Below are 19287 nucleotides of genomic sequence, written 5' to 3' on the forward strand. Positions count from 1 at the left end.
GTTTGTGATTGAACGTTCAAAATGCCGTTTCCAGAGAGAGAGAGAGACAGATTTGGTTTTTAAGGTTGCTTATCCTGAAATTCCCAAATGGCTGTAAGACATCTTCTGCCATGTCCCATTACATATCTCTGCGAAATAACATTTTCTCATCTTGCTCACATGAAAAAACAAATATAGGAACACACGTGGAGCATATCTACGTCTGAAATTATTTAGTTTGATCTAAATATACTGCAGCCACATCTGAAAAACAGCATTAGGCGAGTATTCAATTCATAATAATGTAATAGGTATGATTGGTAAGATTGCAGGACATACATATTTATTGTTGTAAAATTATAATTTGAACTTAATTTTTATGATATGTTAAATTTATTTTTTAAAACCCTTTTGGATTCCATGGGGGGCTGCGGAGAATTAGCAGTTGCTACAAGAGGTCCAGGATATCAGGAGGATTTTCGGAAACGTTGTTGTAGAATTTTAGATTGAAATGACTTAATGGATTATGTACTTACATGCCTTAATTGTTTTTATTTAGCGTAAAACCAGAAGTTCGTTCAGAAATATATAAGAAGAACATAGACTTTCTGACATCTGATGATATTACAGATGGAGAACATTCACATTATTAATATTGTAACTACGTTATTTTTATACAAGTGCAGCGTTTATAAACAGTGTTTATAAACGAATACTTAGTTTACGTTTTACTTATTGGGTCAACACTTCTTTTTATCTCTGTCTAACGTATGTGGCTTTGTTGCATATGATTGACAGCAAAAGCACTCATTTGTTGATACTGACCCAGTATTATGAGGCAATTGGATTATCATCACTTGAAGTAAGAACAGGAAGTAAACCCCAGTGTCCAAAGCCAGAAACAACAGCTATAGGAGCTTGATCACACGTGATTAAACTAAAACCCATCTGGCTGGCCATTGTCTCCATAAACTGTAACGTCAGGTAACTTTACAATTATCTTATTATTCAAGAAGATTAATAGTACTGTTGATTGTATATTGATTATCTTACTATTTGCTTTCTGTGATAAGAGTTCAAAACTGCGCTCTGCTTTTGCTCACGCATCTTCATGTTTTGTCTCAGTAGTAAACAGTGCCTGATAGTGCGTAAGTTGAGTTGAGTAAAAATATAAACAAAACATGTTACGTGATGTCCAGTCTCTTGTCCTTCATTGACCTCGACCAAGGCGAAAGAATCCGACAGCTTACGAGGTCGACCGAACGCTTCACCCTAATTGCGGGCGGCCCCGATGATTAGCCGAATAAAAATCTATTGCAGGGGGGTAGCACCACGTGACTTCAGCTCGTGCGAAGATCCCAGTAGAGGGGTGAAGGGAGGGAGCAATAGGAACGGGTCGAAACAGCATCATAGGGGAGAGAGCTTACCCGAGTGCTTGTGTTTTTGTGGGTGAGAAGTTATTGCTCGCAATTTTTTCATCAATTTGTGCGGTTCTAAGAAGAGTATAACATTTCTAAAGGTACGTAAACATTCCTGTATATACATTTTAGTAACAGATGTATTATTTTTAGTGATAGATGTATAATAAGATGCCATTCTGACGTTGTTTTTGTCACCTCTGATAAACTAGCAGACGCTCACTGTGAGAGGAAACATGGCGCTCAGGCGTAGTGCTGTCACGATCCTAAAGCGGCACACCGTGTGTACGATCATCTGTTCTTCCCCGGTGGGAGCGCGACAAGGGGAATGTGCTGCGGTATTCTCCCACAAGCACGGCAAAGCGCATAGCGAAACTGATATAAAGTCCGCACCTAAGATCCTGCTGCTTTTTCCCTTTTATTTGAAAGAAAGTAAATATAGAAAGCTTTGAGCAGAAGGTAAATGTATTTCAGTATATATATTGTTTGATATATACACGCACACATGCATACGGGGATGGATATTTTGCCCCAGCACAGGCGCATTCAGCATTCGGCTGCGAACGATGCGAAGCAGAGAGTATGCTCCGTGTTATTGATGTGAAGAGAATAACAGATTTCGACGTTCTAATGAAGCTGACGTTGCACTTGAAATACTCAAGTGCCTTGCTTGGTAAAGTTTACCAAAGAAGATATGAAGTGTAGATGTGCGTTATACAAGATGTGTAAACTCGGCGGACTGTACACAACAAGGTGGACTTCATTCAATCTTTTATTTCAATGATCCGTCTGATTTGAATAAAACTAAGAGTTAATAAATGAGTCACAGAGTAAAGTGAAACACAAAGATGTTTATAAAAGCGGCATTTGTCTCAAGTGGTATACCTACTTTAATGGATTGATATGTCTTATGAAAGCTTTTAGACCCCAAGTCATAATAGATAATTACTTTTAAATAATAACTCTGTTCTGTGTATACAGTAATCGTGTTATGATTGACAAACTCTACTATAAATACGACTAATGTCCATAACTAATATTTTAAAAGTAATTAAAGCAAGTAAATTTATTTATTTATTTATTTTAATGTCATTTGTTGAGTATCTGTCACGTAATTGAAACATAGATATGTATGGAATAAAGACATTGATTCCCCGAGTTAACAAATTCAGCTGGAGAAATTAAAAATACATCATTCGGAACAGGAAGCAGTAACTCAAGAGTGTTAAGCTGATTTGTTTTTTGGAGGGGTGGGAGGGGTTATCTGTTTCTAACGTATTTTGCACAATTAATATGAATATACAAGATATAGTTTGAAAGTAAGCTCCTCAGATTGTGCAATTTCGTTCATAAACATGTTTAAGATATGCAACTACAGTGACATACTAGGGGGCACGATGGCTCAGTGATAGACTGCTCATCTCATATGCAAGGAGTTCTGATTCGATTCCAGACCATGTGAGTGTAGTGAACAGTATCGTGTTCGTAGGTTTTCTCCCGTTTCCTCCCATATGCCCATTTCATCAATTCTTTCACAACCATTCACTTTGATTAATCACATTTCTCCTTTACCCTGAAGGGCATACGCTTGCGATGTAAAGCTAGAAATTTCATTTCATTTTCCAGTAGAAAAAGGTATTAGCCTGGACAGGTGTTCTAATTGAAGTTGAACATTTTTAATACACTTGAAGTATAAACATCTGTCTTTTATTTATGTAAACAGATATTATTTTTGCATATATTCAGCAAAGCTTACGTTTCACATATATAGAATCATTCAATAGAAAGCCGTACCCAAAATACCGTAGGGCGAGAGTTTTACCTACCCTCTCAGAAAAAGAACTCTAGGAGTGCAGACACTAGAACACGAAGGCAGAGGACTGAGATAATTTTTGGACAGCTGACATGAGTTTCTCCTACATTCTTTGATGGTTATCTTTCTCATATTCTTACTTATTAATATATATTTAAAATAACTGAAAGTTTTAAGAGGCTGAAAGTTCTTGCAAGGGGAGCTAAGCCTCCCCCCTTTCTAACTGAATGAGAGGGACTTGAAACTAACCTGGCTTCATACGAATGAACATATTCTGGAATAAAAGTCAAATTTATCCATTAGAGGTTTCCGATCCTTTCTACCTAGCGACCTCTTGTGTTCAAATTTCATCCCTCTCATTTATCTAGACCAGTAGTTCTCAACCTTTTTTGATTGACGACACACTTAACTGAACGACCATAAATTTGCGACACATTTACTTGATTTCCTATTAATAATAACATAAAATTATAATTAGTAGTGTAAGACTATATATTTCTATGAAGTAATGACTCTATGTGTTACTACGCACTGTTGCTGTCACTGGAGGGGCTGTTTGGTACAGTCTATCTCAAAATTGATTTTAACTAATTAATGTGTACTGATTTTTAAATTGTAAAATCCTGGGACACACCTTATGGGACTGTGTGACATAGCAATGTGTCACGACATATTTGTTGAGGACTAGTGGTCCAGACCATACTGATTTTTAATCCACGTATCAGAAATTCTATTTCAGATGAGATTACTTTAAATAGTAGCTTTGTTTCCTTCCTGTATGATGTTTCCTTTGACCAATTTTCACTAGCCAATTCTCGTCCCTAGTGTTGCCTGCGAGACGAAATTTGGTCCTATCTTGTCTTGACAACGCGCCGTAAAAGTATTGTCTCGTCTCGAAAAGTGTATATCTGTTTCTACTGGAAGAGCTGTGTCTCGTCTCGTATTTCGTCACAAAAATTCTATGTCGTCTCTTTTTATGGGCAGCACTATTTGCCCCACCCTCTTTCCTAGCCTTCCACTATCCCAAGGTTTGTAACAAATCTGCCTTTAGATCATCTTTGAGCTCCTAGATATGCATACATTAATTAAAGCATTAATACGCACCATATTTACCACTTAATTTGGGCACCTTTTCAATCTATTTTGGTCACTAAAAAAATCAGAGTGCGTAAAAATTTAGATTTTTTTATTGGTAGAAATTTTGATGTGGATTTTATTTTAGTATATAGTAATTTTGACACTATTCTAATATCAAAATATTCCAGCGTGTGTGTAACGATAATTCTTAATATTACACAATCAAGCTAATATGTGTCGCAATCTGCCTCCCTGATGGCAACAGATGTTACTCGAGTGCAGGCGATTTAATTTCAACTTAAAAACTGTGTTGTTTGAGCTTAATTATTTCAAAATAAGACAAGGGCTGTAACAATGTTGAGATTTATGCATTAATATTTAAATATTTCTACAATAATATATTATAACGTTTTAATTTCAATTTAAATTGTATTGTTTCAATTTACAAGTGTTATTTACGTAACTGTTATGATTATCCGTGTCATTGTTTGGAGTATGTGTCACCGCTAGGAATATGTGCGACCGTTACGAATACGTGTTACAAACAAAAAAAGATACAATTCCCTTTGCTGGTTGACAATCTATTTTTGTATATACTTATGTAAATAGATAAACGATATTATCTAGCAGAATAAAACCTCCAGTCTATGTACTTTTATAGAGCCACAAAACTTTGTTTCTTTGTCGACTTTCTTGAAAACTACGCCGCATGGAAATTTACTTTCAAGCATATCATTTCGTTTTGTTCGATGTCATCTCTCGATTGGTGGTCGAAGTGATACGGTATGCGGTGGTATGCCATACCGCCTTTGGTTTTTCAGTAATGAGGACATACCGTCTCTGGTTTTTAAGTGATCAAGACAATATTTAAATAGCCGGTATGTTCAGTCAAAATCATAATAAAACGTACCGTACCATCTCTGCTTTTTTTCCACTTCGAACACTGGGTATATGTATCAACTTTGGACATCATTTTAAGAAAACAAGAATTAAAGTTGAAGAGTTAATGATGGTACGTTAAGAGTACATTTCATTAACCATACTATGCATTGCCATTTTGCTAGTGTTGTGTTAAAAAACTATGATGGAGGTGTACTTCAGCATCAGTTTCACCTTAATGGGTGGCTTGCTTTTCGCACAAAGTCAATTTTTATGTTTACAAACATATTCATTTTCGTCGAGAGCTCCATTGTGACTAAGCGCTTAGTGTACGCGTCTTTGGCTCGGGAGACCTGGGTTCAATTCCCGGCGGGAGCTCATGTACGTAGGCTGTAGGTCCACGTTTCATATAGCCTCGCTTCTGACATGAACGCTAAACTGATATTCTTCGAAAGCTACACATTAGTTTCTCCACTCACACATTTTATTTTGTTGTGTTGGAAACAAAGATTTTATATAAAAAAATAATAAATAAATATATATGCTAATCTGTAAAAAATAAGTGATAGTGCTTAAGTGAATTATAAAAAAACAGCCTTAAAAGTAATCAAGAGGAACCACTATGTTTTTCCTTTGTTATAATAACTTGTCCTAAGGGACAACGATGATAAAAACTAATAAAACTTTTTAATTGCAAACAAAATCATAAAGCACTTAATTTAAAATTAAAAAGTGATAAAATTTGGTAGTATAATGGGAATTCAGGCTGGAAGAGGGGAGAGTGAAAACGGAGGCAACAGAGACATCGTTTTGTAGCCATGTGCAAAAAACTAACCTTGGACTTCGGGTGAGAGGTTACCACATACTCATGTGAATTTCAATTGCTACCACTTGTAAAAGTTAGCTAAAAAAAAAAAAAAAAAAAAAAGTCTAAGCATTGTAGTTTTGGGTTACTAGCGTAATTAGTTTTTGTGACAAGAATCATTCAAATATAGAAATAGCATCATTAATATCTTGTATATGTTAAAATTCTCTTTGTATAATTAAAATTGTAATTAAACATTTCAAGGTAAAACAGGTTATTTTACTTCTACAAAAAATAAAATTAGAACCTACCTCTTATGCACAAATACAACAGCGTAAAATACTGTTTGTCAATAAATAATATAATCTAAAATCATCTACCACACCTAACTAAAGATATTTAATTAAGCATTTTTATTAATCAGTTAAGCTTAATGAGATCTATCCATGGGAATATGTCATTTCCTTCTGTATGTCATTTCCTCCATGTGTAGGTGAAATATAACATCAAAAGTATACCTTTCAGGAACTTTACTTCAGAATTTATTTTTATGATAGTAACGGTTCATATATTTCTAACTTTTTAAAACATCTTTCGCATATCATTGTGTTTATTGTGAGATTAAAATAAACACAATGATATGCGAACGCTATTTCTAATTTTTTTCATTTGTACGAGGGCTATCCAGAAAGTAGATTACGTTTTCGTCTGTGTCCGCTAGGGGCGGGGCTAGCGCGGCCATCTTGGGATCAGAGCGTTGCGCAGCTCAGTCGGCATCTAGCCGTGCTAGTGAGAGGTTCGTGCTGTGCTCCGTTAAGATACTGTGACGGTTTGAAATGTCTGCGTTAATTGAAAATCCCGCGAGCTGCGAGGTGCGTGCAGTAATAAGGTTTCTGACAGCAAAAAACTGTAAACCGATAGAAATCTATCGGCAGCTGTGTGAAGTGTATGGGGACAACATTATCACTGAAGGTGGAGTGCGACAGTGGGTCATAAGATTTAAAAATGGCCGAACCAATGTTCACGACGAAGATCGAAGTGGGAGACCCAGCAAAGTGACTGCCGAACTTGTCGAAAAAGTCGATGTTAAAGTCCGTGAAAATCGAAAGTTCACAATAACGGAACTTTCTTTGAGTTTTCCACAAATTTCGCGAAGTTTGTTGCACGAAATCATCAGCGAAAAGCTTGGTTACCACAAGTTTTGTGCAAGATGGATTCCAAAAATCTTGACAGAGGACCACAAAAATCAGCGAATGGCTGCAGCGTTGCACTTTTTGGACGCCTACAATAAGGATGGTGACTCTTTACTCGATCGCATCGTTACTGGTGACGAAACATGAGTGAAACACGTGAACTGTGAAACGAAATTGCAATCAATGCAGTGGGGGCACACAGGTTCTCCCCAAAAACCCAAGAAATGCATGCAAACAATGTCGGCAAGGAAGATGATGGCGACTGTTTTTTGGGACAGAAAAGGTGTGATTTTGGTGGACATCCTGGAAAGAGGCACTACAATAAACGCTCAAAGGTATTGCCAAACTCTGCAAAACCTCAGAAGAGCAATTCAAAACAAGCGCAGAGGAATGTTGAGCTCTAAGATCTTGTTGATTCACGACAACGCCCGGCCCCACACGGCAAATGTCACGCGTGAAGTTCTTGAATCTTTTCAGTGGGAGTTGTTTCCTCATCCGCCGTACAGTCCCGACCTGGCACCGAGCGACTTCCACCTATTCCCAGCAATGAAGAAGTGGCTGGCTATGCAGCGTTTTTATGACGACGAACAGCTGCAAGAAGAGGTAACGAAGTGGTTGAAGTCGCAGGCGGCCGAATTTTTCGACGAAGGAATTTCCAAGCTCGTACATCGCTACGATAAATGCCTTAATTTGAATGGTGACTATGTCGAAAAGTAGTATTTGTGTGTGGCTTTCATCTGTATATAGTAAAATTTGTTTCCTATACTTTGTTGATTTTTTATTCCAAAACGTAATCTACTTTCTGGATAGCCCTCGTATTTTAAAGTCTTTTTCTACGTTTCCACTATACAAAAAAGTTTCGTTTTTAAGGATTTGCTCCTTCCTGTGATTAGCTTTATATCACAAGATGCTTCTCTAAACTTTTTGGTGCCAGTTTGTGACATTTGTAGCAAAAAAAAAAAAAAAAAAAAAAAAAAAAAAAAAAAGACCTTTCAACGTCAACAAATATTATTAGACGTTATTTATAAAGAGGAGCAAGTTTAGTATCTGTATTTTCTGGCAAGTTGAAATCTAACCCTTGAAAGTATTTTGCCATGGATCCAATTGTTTTGTAGGCGGAATCTCTGGCAAAAACATCCGTCAATTTCTTTTCCACAGTGCGCCCGAATTTGCCAAAAGCTGACTGAAGCTCTGCTGAACTTCATTAACTAGAGCTAAGCTTCGCATCTCTTGTTTCTAAATTGATGTCGACACGATATTACAATGAGTCTTTATCATTATCAGATTTATTTTAACGTTTTGGCAATCGTGTTGTCTTTGCTCTGTTTATCGGTTGCTAACATTATTGGTCCTCCATAAACTAAGCATTTTTCCATCCTCCCATGCAAAAAGTCATTATGTTGCATAGACATTTAAATCTATTGAAAATACAAACTAAAACTCGATTTATTGTGTGCTAGAAGCAGACATCTGAAATCAAAACTTCTCTAATAACTTATATGCATTAACCTTTGAAATGTGCATTTATCTGCACTATAGAACTTTAAATTCAAGCTGCATTATTATTATTAGATACCTCTACCAAGTTTAACAGAGATGCATATAAGCAAAATACAATTCCATAAAAATTAGATGCCTAGTATGACATAAGTCATTACTCTTTAGAAAGTCCACGAAGGGTAGTTTATTCTTGAACAGTGAGTTTTCTGCGGCGGGAGTTTACCGAAAACAATTTTGTTTGTATTTCAAAATAAATATTTAATTAATAAGTGCAACGCAAAAACATTTCATTAATAACTACAGCATAACATGACTTTTTTTTAATGGAGCGAGAAAGCTTAGTGTGGTAGCTTGTATCTTTTCTTGTTTTTAATAAAATGTCATCTGAAATCAATTCATTTTTGTTGACGCAATGGACATTTGAGAAGGAAGTGAATCATTCCTCAGTGTAAGAGAACTTCTGAAAATTTTAACTGTATTGCAAGTTACTACATAGACAGACAGTAGGAAGATCGTTCTCCACCCTATACCAGCTAAAATATGTCTCAGCAATTCTGTTAAGAGAATGACTCAGCGGTCTTTCTTTGTGAAACATTCATGCAGATATTAATGTCTCCACTAAGGAGGCCGTGAATGGATTTGTCAACTTAGTGGGGGAAAAAGGTGTCTTAACAAGGAAAGTATGATGTACATTTAATCAGCATTCAGTTCTTCATGAGTCAACTTCGCATTTGTTTACTCTGTGCTGTAACTAATAATCATTTTTAAAAAAAAATCCTAATCACTTTATTTTAGTAAATTAAGTTTGGAGACATTTTGTTCAGAAACGTTACCAAATTCAGAGTAACACAAATGGGAAGGAATGTTCAATGAACTTTGCAATCACAACACATTCTTGTCTTCTGCAAATATATCCGATGGAAAATTATGCTTCGTATTAAGAAGCAAGCTTGTAAGTGATCCGTTAAAAAATTAAAGATTAAGTTAATCAATTAAAAATTTTGCTAACTTTTAATTTAATCAATCAAAATTTTCAGAAATTATTTTTTTAAATTGATAGTCGTTAAAAAAAATCTTAATGATTAAAAATAAATCGTTATTTTTTCTCAGACAAATCTGCAAGGATATTTTGTGACTTTAATAATAATAATAATAATAATAATAATAATAATAATAATAATAATAATAATAATAATAATAATAATAATAATAATAATAATAATAATAATAATAATAATAATAATAATAATAATAATAAAAACTATATATAAAACTACATGAACTGACTGACATAAAATAACAGGTACTTCCGGTTGATGTGGGAAATTGAAATTTGGCATGATTGTAGCTTTTCGGGTCTAACCCACAGGAAAATTACCGAAAGTGCATATTTTTAATTTTTACTGAGTCTAAAGGAAGATGAAGAAATACCCCATGTTATTTAAATTAACCCTTTTTTTGACCTATAATCTCATATTTTAGGTACTTGGAATTGGAATAAAAACTTAAAATTCGGTATGCTTGTAATTTTCTATGGTATTATTTAATAAAATCACTAAAAATAAAAATTTCCTACTTTGGAGTAGTTTATGGGGAACTGAAATATGTTTCCAATGTTATTTATATGGGACATCTTATACACCCCAAAATGTTTAGGCACTTCTGGCAGGATTAAAACTATGAAATTTGCTCTGATTGTAGTTTTCCGGAACGAACCGACAGGAAAATTGCCAAAAATGAATATTTTTAGTTTTTAAGGCGTCTAAAGGGCGATGAAGAAATATCTGTTAGAATGTTAATTTTAATGTTAACAGTCAACCTTAACTTTAAAATCTTGAGTACGGTTTTGATACAGATTACTGAAATTTCAAATTCAGTGATTTAGACTTAAAAAATGCTCTAATGTGAAGTAGCCATTGTTTTGGGGAGATTCTTTGTTGTCAAGACTTCATCCTCAGTGTTATCAGCCTTTTTATTTTATTTTATTTTTTTATTTTTTAAACTTTTTATTTATTATTATTATTTTTTTTTGTGCCGAGACTGTCCTGAATACATGCTGTGATTGACTGTGAAGGCAAACATCAAAATTTAAAGAAGTGGATGAAATTAAAAGATGCTGTTTCTCATATTACCTTTTAAATGCATATAATAAACACTTTCCAGTCTTCAAATCGATTTAAGTTGAAAAGATTCATTTGATAAACACAAAAGTTTTTTTTTTAAAATGGCTAGGGAAATCTCAATTTTTATAAAACTTCATAAAAAGATGTACCGGTTCTTGGTATTGTTTCACACCTTCACAAAAAATATTGGTTAATTATAATTACAAATGCTCGATCAACAACGAGGAACTTCTTGATAACGCTGTCTATTATACATTATGCCTATATAGAATATTATGTAAATAAAATAGAGTTTGTGTGTGTGTGTTGTCTGTCTGTCTGTGTGCGGTCTGGGGACTAGACGAGTGGACAGAGAGACCAAATTTTGATCACGGGTACCTTGGTCCAGGTCCAAGACCAAGACGAAGCTTTTTTTTTTTAATTAGAACCAGGGAGGGTCTCAGGGGGCGTTTACCGAGAAATGTAAAAGTAGCAGAAAATGACCGATATTAGTGTCAAATTCAGAGTTTTCGCGGTCACTGAGATCAATGGTGACACTTCCATTAGCGACGACTTTCAAATTCAGCTACCATTGTATGCGGGCCGGGGGTCACCTACCCGGAGGGGGTACCGAGATATGTAAAAATAATCCAAAATGACCGATACTAATGTCAAATCCATAGTTTTCGCGGTCGCTAAGATGAATGGTCATACTCCCGCATGTTGACTTGCAAATACAGCCGCCATCGGCTGGGAGCCAGAGGCGTTTTTTTTTTTTTTTTTTCAATTTCGAACCAGGGGGTCTGGGATACGTAAAAGTAGTAAAAAAATAACCTATATTTTTTCCTTTCGTTGTTCAGTTTGTTTACATAGGTATGCGAAGAATGAGTATTTCAGCTAGTATCAAATAAAAGGTACAGGCCACCTTCTGGCTCCACTTCCTTAAATTAAAACATGTTCTGCAGTTATTAATAAAATATATTCTTGTGAAATTCAAACAGATTTATAAGGCGTTTTTGGAAAATTTCACTCAAAGAAAGTAAACTATGTCTTGTAGACTTTAGCAATACAGAGTGTAAGAGTTATTAATGAAATATTTGTTTATAAAACATATACAAATTCACGAAACTGTCAGAGCAACTCATCTCCAAGAGTAAACTACCGCTTACTCATGGCAGTGATTTATGCAGCATTATACTATAGGATTATTAATGAAATATAAATGACATGATCTGAATGATTTTTGAGAAAATCGTCCAGAAAAATTACCCCAAGAATAAACTACTCCTTGTAGATTTTTCCAGGAGAATTTAGTTACGTCATATTGTTAGGTTATTAATGAACTACTTATTGAAGAATTATGAACGAAATGGCCGGGATCGGTTTTTAGAAAATAATCCGAAAACAAAACTCACTCCAAGAATAAACTACCACTATTCAATTTTTCCCAGAGAAATGAATTGTATCGCAATATGTAATAGCTTTTGGAAAAATTGATTTATGAAATATAAGCATGGGTAAATATCATTAGACCCATGTTTGATTTTACCCTTCAGTAAACCACCCTTAGTTTTAGAAGTAGGAAGAAAATTTGGAAAATCCACTGGCGAATCACATAGAAACCTTAAGTTGAAAATTTGGTTCAGATACATTGAATTATGTTGTCCACCAAAAACTCACATGGCCTGGTATCCAACCAGAGACCGCTCGCATAGTGGTCAATACTGTCATACTACAAGACAATATTCAGCTCGACTTATATAGATTTATGTGCTACTTGCCGCTTTTATTTATTTATTTAATAAAAATGTATTGGAATACATAGTCAGTTCGCAAACATGTGTAATAATATAAACCGCGTTCAAGCAAAGTCTACACTGTTTAAAACTACGCGTACAGTATGCAAGGTTTATAAACTGTACATACTGTTTATATATATATATAAAAAGATGATAAAATTTGTGCTATAACTACTTTTTAAAGCCCGTAATATCTTGGGATAGGATTACAATAAAATAATAAAACAAAATTTTTAATTTGCTAGTGCACTGTTATGCCCGTATCATTAGTAAGTTTTTCTATGGTTTTCCTCATTCACACAAGGCAAATGCCGGAATGGTACTTCTTCGTTCTCCATTCATTTATTCCTTCCTCACTTCTTCGGATTGTGTGCTTATCAAGGGGCATCATCCCTCATGCGTGACGGGCTTTAGGCTGTAGATGTCGGTAGTGCCCATAAATATATAGAGAGCCTAAATAAATAGAACATGGGGAACATGAGGACCCAGAGACGAAATCCCTTAAGATTTGATACATGTTAGGGATATGAAACTTGATATACAAACTCCTTATTCAAAGCAAGTGGGCATATACCAAAGTTTTTCCAGAAATTGCGCTTTTAATGAGAGAACGGGGGGCAATTTCTATTTTTGTTTGTTTTTCAATATATCTATATAAGAATGACTTCGAGACTGTCAGTCTCATTATCAGGGGAAAAGAGATAGAACTATTTGAAATGAATTTTCCAGCACAGTTAGCACTTGGACCGAGATTACTTCACTTTGGTTAAAATGCGTATTCAAAGAGAAAGAATTAAAAAAAATCGCAAATAATAATGTCACAACCGCATTCTTTCCGTGGGAAGGACGAGAGCCAAAGTTGAAATATGAGAGCAAGGCCGTAGATCGAGCAAATGGGGGTTCGGGGGTGGAGTCCCTAGCTAACCGAAGTCTAATACACAATATAAAAGGAGTTTAGATAATCGAAACGAGAAATTTAGATAAAAAAGATAAATCAGTGTTTTAACGTGTTTTGGATACTTTTTAGAAACAACTTTTAAACAGTGTTTAATTTAAACATGTCAAAAAGTGTTACAGTGGAAAAAAGTCTAAAATGCATTCTAACAGCAATCAATAGGAGTGTTCAAAATGTATCGGAACTTCTGATGTCTAATGAATATACATTCAGAAACGACTTTAGGAAACTGAACATTGTCGACAATCTTTGAACAACTTTAGAAGACACATATTTACTATGTTCAGAAATGTTTGTATAACTTGCCAGACATGCACTAAAGTTTTTTCTTGTGTGTGTGTGCAGGGCCATTAAAAATAGCATATACGTAATTGTATGTAATGCAATTACATTAAAAACTAGTGAGACATGGAACTGAACCACGGACTATGCACAATAGTTGCGCGCACTACCGATGAACCATCGTGGCCAGTGAAAGATAGTGGAGTCACAGGTAAATACAAGTAGACCTAAACATATTGGAGTTCAGTTATTGAACTTGAGGTCGATTGACCCCCAGAGCCGGGTTCCTGTGTTTGGACATCTCTGTAAAGTACAATATTATCTGTAAAGTTTTCATATAATGCTATTGTTATACAAAAATAAAGTTATCATAACTATGTTTTCCAACTATATCCCAAATGAGTTGCAAAATATGTCATTAACTTTGTTTTCAAGAGGTTTGACAAGAAGAATTGTTCTAAGTACGTCCTATTGGAACACTGTTTTGAGAATTAATGTTTTTTAGATACGTGCAGAACACTTTTGAAAATTATTTGACCCTATTTTTCTATACAAAATCTATTAAAATGTGTAAATATTGTTTTATGTTTTACAATGTACCAAAGACTACATAAAATTATATAAAAACCAACAAAACGCCAGCTCATGGTTAACATGAATGCTTTAAATGCTTTCTAATTTATTTTCATTTAATAGGAAAAAAAGTATATTACTACAACTCTTGATAAAATAACTTCGAAACACGAAATAATTAAAGATTTAATATCATCTTTAATTCTACATTAAACTTTGTTAATCAATCATCATACCGGAGAAATCACAAACAGTGCTACAGAATTGTTTCTTTTATTTGTGAATATTTTCACTAAGATTCGACTTTTCTGAAGTTATTTTATTACTATGTTAACATTTTAATTAAAATATTCATTTCCTATTTGCAATCCGAATATTGAAAAATGCTCTTACTATAATTGAAAGCGTTGAATGCGTATTTTTAAAACTATTAGATCTAATAGAAGAGAAAGGTTGATCTGCATCATGTATATGGCACAATGCAGAAGTATTACAACTCCCTCGTAGCTATACACTATGGTTAGCGTACATACTTTTACCGCGGATGAACCAGGTTCGATTCTCGGTAGTTCGGATTCTACGATCAGCTGTAGGTCCACGTTCCATATAGCCTCGGTGCTGAAAGGGACGCTAAACTCCAAATAACCCATCAGTCTTGAAAAGCGAAGTTGTGTTAGGCTTGTTAGTAAAATTGTGATTTTTTTTAACTACCATATAATATTGAGTTTCTTTAAATCACGTAAGGTTATAACGCGGCTTTAAATGATGTCCCCCAGCCCTAGTAATAGAACTGGTTTCTGTTGTATTGCTATTTCCTTTTACGCATTGTTTGTTTGATTGATGTGCCTGTTACTTCAAAACTGCGTTTGTTACACTGTAAAAAATGAAACATCATTTAAACACTTTTAGAACAGTTTCTAAGGAGAAAATTGATCAAGTACGGTAGTGTTTAAAACATGTGCTTTGCATGTCTAAAAAGCATTATTTTTTAAGAACGCTAGTGTGACATATTTAAAACACTTCTTGTCAGCAAACACTTCGAAAACAAAGTTATGTCACACTCTGCAATCACATTTGAGACATATTTGGAAAACACAATATCTAAAAGAGGGTGAATATGCGTAATCCGGGGATTCCACAGAGAGTCGGTAATGTGTAAAGTGTCCTAACTGTGCCTAAAAGTCGTTTCCAAACATTTTGTAGTGTAGGCTATATAGACTAATAGATTCTTAAATTTTTCTTTTCTTTATTTTTTCTCCTAACGTAAGTTCTTCATTTTGAATTTCTTGTTCCATCCTTAGTAGCGTACATGGTATAACGTCGAGACGCTGCACTAAAGATTTATCATGTTTTCTCGACTGATATTGCAAGTAGTATGTGCGTAAGGAATCATGTGTATCACCTTTACACTGTAAAAAATAAAATTCCATTTAAACACTTTTAATACAGATGTTGAGGGGAAAGTTGATGAAATAGTGTTTATAAAATGTGCTTCTCGTGTTCAAAAGCGTTAATTCTCAAAACGAACAGTATCTAGTATGACATAGGTCTTTTTTAAACACTTCTAGGCTAAACAGTTCGAAAACAAAGTGATGACAGATTTTGCAAATACATCTGGGCAGTGGCGACTCGTGGAATAAAAGCTAGGGTGGGGCAAGCTCCAAGACAAATACTTTATGGTTACTGCTACTACTCCTTCTACAACCAAGATATTGTTATTATTTGAATGTTATTAAGTGTATTGCTAAAAAAAAAAAAAAAAAAAAAAACTCGAAATTGCAGTCAAAAAAACTTATTATACTAACACATTTTGTGTTAAATTACTTTATTGTGGTAATATAGCCTTTGTACGTAGACAACATTGTTAGTGCATTTAGTCTGTCTTGGCTCATCCAATTCCTTAGACAAGTTTTCACCCTTTTTATTGTACTGAAACAATGTTCTGACAGGTGTTGTCAACACTATGTCCACCAGTTTTTACACCTCAAATAGTAATAAATCACTGGTGTTATTAATTGCGAAAAGAATATCGTTGGTACATGCGTCCGATAGTTCGGATTTGAGTTTTTCTTTGTTCAGCATCGGGTAGGAAGAAGATACAACTGTTAAGTCATTTTCCGGAAAGTAATGTTTAAAAGTGGAAAAGTTCTCAGGATTCACCTGTTGAAAACGCTCGTAATACTTCCTAACAACACACTTACTTTATTCATTTTTCCATAATTCACGAAACCACAGGAGGAAAAATAACACAAAAGACACTAAGAAGTTGCACGTCTAAACTGAGGGGGTGGACTCGCAGTTGGTTTTGGATCCCTTCAGCAGAAGTAAGACAAGAAAGTAAGGTCAAGGGACAAAACAACTGAAAGTGCGGAATCAACAACCTCTACAGGCATAGCTAATTTTGGCAACAAGCAAGCTTTAAACCTTTCCATATGGAAGGGATCGAGTGCAATCGTGTGATGAGGGCCTACGATTCTTGGCCCATGGCACCTATATTCAAGCTGGGTTTGCACGTTGTTCGCCACACGAGTCAATACAAGATGATACTAAATCCACACTGAAACAACAGAGGCCCATTTTACCTTTGTTTTATACCGACCGCGTGAATAACGAGCCCATAAGCGTAAATAGTACATGGAAAAAACTGATTTGAAGGAGTCAGACCTACTGTTTTTGGTTCAGAGGGAAATTATAGCAGCAATACTAGCAGGATAACTTAAGATGCATACATTTTCCTGTGTTAATACAAAAACGATGGGAGGGCCGGGCCCATTGGGCCCTTATGACGGGCCGCCTCTGCATCTGGGACATTCTTGGAAAACCCAGTTTCTGTAAGAGTTGCACATGTGTAATCTGGAAGTGTTTAGTGTCGGTAATGTGTAAAGTGTCTTACTGCGTCTAAAATAAGTTTCTTTATTTTTTGCAGTGAGTACAAAAGAATAATATCTCCCAGCAAAATAAAAACTATAAATTATTATTGAGAAACGACGCTATGGTCTTATCTCTTAACGCAACAAATGGTAGGATCTATTCGTTATTTTCGATTTTCTCGAAAACTACGCATGAAGCTTCATCCACATGCATATTATTTTGTTCAGCTTGATATGATCTATCGACTGGCATGTTTCTTTCTTTCGATATTATTTTAGTTAAACAGAAATAAAACAATTTGAGTTAATGATAAGTTTAGACTAGACCCCTATATCTCATTAACTAGACCTATAGTATGTACTGTAATCTTGGTACAATTGTAATGAACAGAGTTTGAAAAATCTTGCTTGCAAGCACTAGCCAGATCATTTTGCAGTTGCAGTGTTTAATCGAACTTCAGTCGCCAAATCGTTATTCTATCCCCACCAGAATAGATTTTTCATAATTCACCCCTTACATTGTTAGTGACTTCTGTCAAAGTCAAGACCAAGCTAAATCTCACAGTACCGAGAAACAGTACATTCATCTCCATTTAATCTAAAACGTTGTAAATTCAAAATAATGTTGTGCTACTTAATTATAGTTCCGAATTTCGTTACATAAAGTTTCCTTCCATTGCATTCTACGATTCAAAAGTAATATACAGCGGATTAAAAGAATGGCCTCAGCACTTGTATCATCCATATTTAATTTATACCATTCGGTGGCGGATTAAACTCTGGAAACAGAAAGCTAGACACCAAATTTCGTGATCTTTTACGGCAGTTCACAAGTTAGATCCATCAAACCGAAAAAGGCTCCCCTATGTCTTACTGTCTGAATTGCTCATATTCAATTCGTGTCAGTAAATTGCATGAATCCCCCGTGTAGCGAATTGCTTACTTTACATCACGTGTTTAGGTTCATATCTGATGAAGCAGAGCTTTTAACAATCTTTTCTTAACGAAAACTTTGCCAATAAGAATAGCAATGTGTCCAATTTCATCTTATGATAGATTCAGACACAGTGATCAGTCAGTAAATAATATTTTTCTTTTATGTGCATAACATGAGCATAAGTACTCTGATTTAAATATTAAAAAAAACACTAAAATATCTTAGGTAGATTTTTTTCTTTCAGAAATGTCGCTAATATTAAAGGGAAAAATAAGTGAAGCACAGGCATATCAAGTTTTAGAAATGTCAAATTAATTTTCAGGCACGACAAGTTAATTTCTGACAATTGCGTTGAATTGAGTTGCGCACTGCATCCCAATATTTTCACTCACATGAGGCCATGCCAACAACACTGCTAGCTCCTTAAACTTTTCATATGATGCTTATAGTGTCTGAAAAATCAACACCATACTGTGTCCTCAAGTCTCTTTGCAACGTCATTGGGAGGAGTGCTTACAAGGAAGCGTCATGTCGCAAAGTTCGTCGTGGAAATTATAAAGAGCCGGACGAAAAAATGTATATTTAAACCACATATCAACTAAAAATTTGCATAGAAAATATATAGGACAAAAACAAGTATTAATCAAGGACATGCCCTGAAGAGGGCGGGGTTATTATAGATCAGAACCATTGAGAGTAGTTCAAAGTAGATATTGTTCGTACCTTTAGGACAGGCGCCAGAAGAATTTAAAGTAAGAGTGTTGTTAGAAATTGAGCTCCCATTGGTCATCAATTGTTTTCATGTCTTCATCGATGTTATATTGAAATATAATCGCAGCTCCATCTGCACCAAAAGAAGAACACTCGATGGGTCGGGTTCTAGTTCTAACACTTTTTTAAAAAGATACTTTTTGCTCACCCATTATATAACACACTAGTTTATTCAATAAATATAAGTATAAGAATACTACCCTCGTAGTGATCTACGCTGCAAAAAATAAAGAAACCATTTTTAGACACAGTAGGACACTTTACACATTACTGACACTCTTTGAACACTTTCAGATTACACATATTCACCCATTTTAGGTACTGTTTTTATTTT

The 19287-nt window shown here is 34.8% G+C and overlaps 1 protein-coding gene across 1 annotated transcript in view; it reads left to right on the top strand.

Annotated features, from left to right (window-relative positions):
* Window positions 1–1369: 1369 nt before the first annotated feature.
* Window positions 1370–19287, top strand: part of LOC145671199 (uncharacterized) — a 270858-nt gene continuing 252940 nt past the window's right edge. The window contains exon 1 of the mRNA XM_081740054.1: window positions 1370–1498. The gene's annotated coding sequence lies outside the window, so the exon portion shown is untranslated. The remainder of the gene's footprint in view (window positions 1499–19287) is intronic.

Source organism: Thermobia domestica, chromosome 15 (assembly GCF_964235325.1).
Source record: "Thermobia domestica chromosome 15, izTheDome1.hap1.1, whole genome shotgun sequence".
In the NCBI taxonomy this organism is placed as follows: Eukaryota; Metazoa; Arthropoda; class Insecta; order Zygentoma; family Lepismatidae; genus Thermobia; species Thermobia domestica.